Below are 6,000 nucleotides of genomic sequence, written 5' to 3'. Positions count from 1 at the left end.
CGGCCGGTAACCGAGCCGGGTAGGGGTATCCAAATTTGGTAACCGCGCTATGACGAATACCACATTGGAAATTTTATTGCGTTAATGTAATATTCTGTCACTTCCTCGGGCTCTTTTGCTCTTTTGGGCGCTCTGTCCCAAACGGAATATTGAAATTGCCCATGATAACAATCTTATTACCATACAACTTTTACAAGGCTTCACAATATTTAAAAAATGCTAACAATTTCGTCTTAGCGATTTTAGGAGGTAAAATCTGTTCATAGATATAAGAACGTGACTAAATGATACGAATTAAGGAAAGACCCCGTCAAGCTGTAAGAATGAAATATGGCTGAACAGGTCCGCACTTTGCTTAATATTTCATTATTTGTTAGGAAAGATATTAAACAATATTTATTTATTTATGTATTTGTGTTTAAATCTAAAATCAAATAAAAAATAATTTTTATTACCTACTTAAATTACTTTAAATTATTCACATAACATATCAGTATCACTATCGCTATCATCGCCTGTTCTAATTATTATTTGTTCTATATTATTTGCAATATATTAATATATTAATAGAATTTGCCCAACTTTGTGGAGGGATGTCAAAAACTTCGGTTTCTATAAGTTTGAGGACATTGGAGTTAAACTTAAACTAAGTAGTATACCAAACCAAAGAATATTAAACACAGGTAGGTATAAAATTATTTTCTATTACGGACCACAATTTTACCTGAATTTCAATTCCGAAACTTTAGGTAATAATCTTGTTGCATTGCATGTTAATGACCACCCTTGGATAACCTCACTCAAAAGCAATTTGTCACTTTCTTATATCTATGAACAGACCATACAGTCTATCTCAATATTCATCGTGTGACGGACTTTAGTAATGACAATAACACTGTCATTGGGAACACTTTTTGAATGATTTTTTTGAAAATAATTTTCGAAAAGTTGGGTACTTGTATCCTCATGGTAATCCAAGCTGCAATGCTTAACATTCTTTGCAGACAACTGCAAACAGCGTGTATGTGTGTGTGCGTGTATTATGGTGATGGTCATTCGAAGATGTTTTCGTCTAAGATGGACCTATACGTTGACTACGTTTATTCCTTTTCTTCTATTCTGCGTTATAAATAATATCCCTTTTGTTTTTGTAGGCAGAGGGGTTTCTTTCGGAAATTGACATCTATCTTTTTTTCGCGTTTTTCCACTGTTTTTCGTACATCGCTATGAAACACGATATGGGTTCAAAATTTGAAGCTATCGACTTCATATTTGTCAAGCATATTTTGTTGTGTGTGGTTAAAGAATTAAAAAATTGTATATCAAAGGATCCGCAAAACTCAATGCCATAAACTTTTGTTCTTGACAATTTATAAATGTACAGAGTGTGGCTAGTATTGGCAAAAAGCTCAAAATAGAGTTTCTCTTTTAATGAAAATTTGCCATAACTAGAAGACTGCGATTCAAAAGTCAATTTGTTTTACACCAAAATATAGCTCGTGTTTCCAGCTAAGACTTTTGCATTTAAGGTTTTTACCTATTGTACAGGGTGTTCGCGACATACTGTGCAATATTATAAAACGTAATAGATGCCCTAAATTTGCAGCTAAAGGCTTCAGATTTAGCAGAAAAGCAGAAGTCCAGACCCACATTTAAACTGTTAAAGTTGGCTGCGATCAAGTAGCTCAAAGTATTTTTTAAATAATTATTTTTTGGGTTATTTTGGTTTCCGGAAAAAAAAATTTTTCTGGAAAACTATTATTCCGATAGGCAAAATTCGTTAACCAGCAGACGCGGAAGATCCAGAACTATAACTTTTATTTCTGGCATTTTTTTGATTTTTCAGTTATGGACAAAAATATGTATAATTGTTGTTTTCCAGAGTAAATTATTAGCCGTAAATCGGAATTTGTAGAAAATATGACTAACTGGTTTGAACAGTATTATAGACCGCATCAAGAGCTACAATTTTTGAATTTACGGTTTTCGTCTATCACACACGCAGCTGGAGATATTTCAAAAAATGCGTTTGAAAATCACTATTCGTCGGACTCTAGACGCGATGACGTCATTGATTATTACGGCGTACTGCATAGTTTCAGAAAAAAAATATTTTCTCGAAAACCATTGACTCCATTGGAAAAATTCTGGGACCAGGAAACGCGTGAGATTCAGGACTATAACTTCTATTTCAGGCATTTTTCCAATTATATACAGAGTGTGTCGATTATGGGCAAAAAAGCAAAAAGACCCTTAAAATTGCAGCTTTCGTGGGGAAAATATTAGCTGTAAATGACAAACTATAAAAACTGGGATAATTTGGTTTAAACGGTCTCGTAAACTCTACCGAGAGAGTTTCAGGTCTTGTCTGTCATACAGGGTGCGCAAGTCACTTGAAAAGATATCATTAACAATCGTTATTACGTGTACAATTTTTTATATTTATCAAAAATTGTCTTGACTTAGAAGTTCGTAGTTTCGTACACATTTTTCACAATCTGTTTTGCAACTTTTTCAAAACGCACGGTAAAAACGAATAGGCAACATTGCCACAAATGGTCAACATTCAAATCAGAAAGAAAGGAATATATCTGACCCACCCCTGCTGCATTGTCATTCAAGTGAGAGTAAATTTTTTGTTAATTGAACTGAAGCGCTTTTTACTTGATGAAAATCCATTTAACAAAATGAATAAGAACTAGTTCAGATTCCGGTATTCCTATGGATGTGATAGATTTAGTAGATTTCACCCTCACTTGGAAACAGGTTAACAAGATTTATTAGATTGCTTAAAAGAGTATCTTAGGCAATTTGGAAAATATTATACTAGAACATCCTTTAAGTAAAAGTTTTCTATGGTTGTATAGATACGTGGATGATGTCTTTGCCTGCTTTGTTGGAACGGATAGACAATTGAATTCTTTTTTAAATTACATTAACTCATTACATAATCGTATAAAATTCGAGATTGAACAGAATAACCCTATTAATTTTTTGGAATTATAGAAACGCAAAACAAATAACATACATACATAACAGCTCAAATCACCTTTATACACACAAAATGCCTGCATTTCACTCTTTTATACACAGACTTCTTGATACCCCAGTCTCAACAGATAATTACAACAAAGAACAATATCCTTAAACAAATTGCATTGAACAACAACATTATCGATCGATATATATATATATATATATATATATATATATATATATATATATATATATATATATATATATATATATATATATATAATAAATAAAAAAATCCAGACAACAGTAAACTCTATTTATCTGAAACCTAATACAGAACACGAACAATATAAAACAATTACATACATAGGACACCCCGTGAAAAAGTGTCAAGACATTTGCCAAAATGTGGTTTAAAAATAGGTTTTACAACTAACAACACAATAGGAAAATTTTTAAAATATATTAAAACGAAATGTCCAAAATCTCAAAAATCAGGTGTCTACAGGTTCAAAAGAGGATCTTAAAATGTATATTGGACAAACAGGTAGATCCTTCAAGAAAGGCATTAAAGAACATAAAAGAGCGTTTAAAAACAATAGTGTAGATTCTAATTATACTAACAGAGAAAAACACATTTTTGACGACAAGTTTGATATTTTACGTACAGCCACAAAAAGTAGAAAATTAAATTTATTGAAAGCCATGGAGATTAAGAAAATGAGACATTCAAATGTATTAACGATGAATTATTATTATTATCCATTATTAAACTTAAATTTTCTTAACAACATTAATTAAAGTTTTAATGTAATTTTTCGGTATATATAGTAGCCAGTCGAAAGCCAACACGATAAAGATTGAGACAGGCTCTACCGGAAAAAACATTTATTATTATATTTATTTTATTATAGAGGATTAATGTATACTTATCGTATTGGCTAGTTCTAGTTTACTTGATATTTCCTATTATTTCCTGAGTAATTCTTCACATTTCTCAGATAAGAATTGTCAATGATTGCGAGTTGTTTCAACAAAACGTACAGAATGTGTATTGACGCTTACTTTCAAATAATTTATGCTTTATTATAAATAAATGCAAGTATGTTTGAAAATTTTGCGTCTATTATTGGCAATATCGTGTCTGTTCAAAATATCTGCGAGTATTGTTTGGCTCAAAATTGGCAATTAAGTAGCGCCGGCGCATTTTAAGCATATTGTGGGATCATTTTAGTCAGATAAAACAATAGTAGGGAATATTGTATTGTATTGTAGTTAATACAAAATTACAATATGTTCCCTTTCTATGCAAAACACATTCAGGTGGTATAACAAATTCAACCCACCAACATCGTACTATGAAAATAACTCAGTAAAAGGATATCTCACTACAACAGAAGAATTCTAGTTTATCTGTACAAGCTAGCCAACATTCTGATGAAAATGAAATGGTACCGAACATTTAGTGTTAAATGTGGACACTAAAAAACTGTCAAAGTGTGATATATTTAGCGAATCAAAAAATGGGTTTCCAAATAATAAAAAAACGAATATTTTTATGTAATAAATATAATTGAAATTTTAAGAATATAGACGAAAATATTCCCTTACGTTTAAAATTAGATGCGGTATGAGTCAACAACATAACATAACATCACCAACAAGCTAAAACTTTAATATTATTTCGCATATCAAAGTTAATTTTAGTACACTAATAAAAAGTAAAAGATATCGCTTAACGGTTGATTTGGGTTCCATGAGAAACAGCTCGGGTTCCAATTTTTGTGACTATACCGTATTTGTCAAAAATATGAAAAAAAGGCAGTTGTTTGGATTCATTTATAACTTTCAAATATTATATCATTATATATACAAGGAGTTTGTATTTTCGTGGACATGGAGCAACTTTCTTATGCAAGCATTGTATTAAATAATTATTGAATCTTTACGAAAATTCTTTGCATATTTTATTTATAATATCCTATACCTAAATCTTACCGTTATCGACATCAATAACAATTGGCATTAAAGCATTAAAATGCACTTTTACTTGACTTTTACATAGGGATTCCTATATGGAAAAGTTATAAATTTTGAAAAATTAGCAGCAAACCGTGTTTTCATTGCAAAAGTGATCTCGCTTAGTCTTTGTTTATTGTCATGTAGCATCAAATCTATAAAAAGTTTTCTAGAAAATATTAATAGTACATAAAACAAAAAATATGGAGTTTTTATTTTAACTATTTAACCAAGAATAAAATAAGAAAACCAACCCCAAATAAATAACAAACGCTTTCTGAGAAATAACATCATTTTTCACAAAATTAAAAATAAGTCACAAACTTTAACACTATTATTTATATCTGTGGAAAGTTACAAAGAACTCAAAATGGCCTATTCTATCTAAAATTGAAAAGTTGGTCCATTTTTGGACTTTTCATGGACAAGCACTTTCCGATTATATGACTTTGAATTAAAAACAAGTTCTTTCAAAAATTTAAAATCCAAACCATTCCCTAGAACTCCTCGCAAGAATGTTTTTTATACATCGATCTTTTTCTTGTTGTCAACTGTTTTGTGAGATGTGAATAGTTATTCTCAAGTCTCTTTAATTTTAAATGTAAATTGAATGTTAAAGCTAATCGTGATACATATGAGTCACATCAAAATTACAACCCACGTAAACAATTAAGACCTAATTTTGATAAGAAATTTCCTAGTCATAAATTGTCGATTGTGCCTGTACCTATCGAACTTTATAGTCAGCTGCCTATTTCAATGAACTAGTTGCGCTGTGCAAATAAATTTTAATATCTGGAAAAAATATAGTTGTTTATGTAGTGCATTTTATACCATAAATGGGTTTTAAGTTCTTAGGTATAAATGTGCTTAAATGTCTACTACACCGACACTTGTGAGTGGAAATCTCATTAGAAAGTGGCTGTTTTGAATTTAAATCTTTTGAAACATCAACAAATCTATTGAGTCTATCTAAACAATATTTTTATTATCAACGGATATTAC

The sequence above is a fragment of the Cylas formicarius genome, unplaced genomic scaffold, assembly GCF_029955315.1.
Source record: "Cylas formicarius isolate icCylForm1 unplaced genomic scaffold, icCylForm1.1 PGA_scaffold_10__41_contigs__length_53128322, whole genome shotgun sequence".
Classification (NCBI taxonomy): Eukaryota; Metazoa; Arthropoda; class Insecta; order Coleoptera; family Brentidae; genus Cylas; species Cylas formicarius.
The sequence above is the reverse complement of the archived record's forward strand: the minus strand, read 5'-3'. Positions refer to the sequence as shown.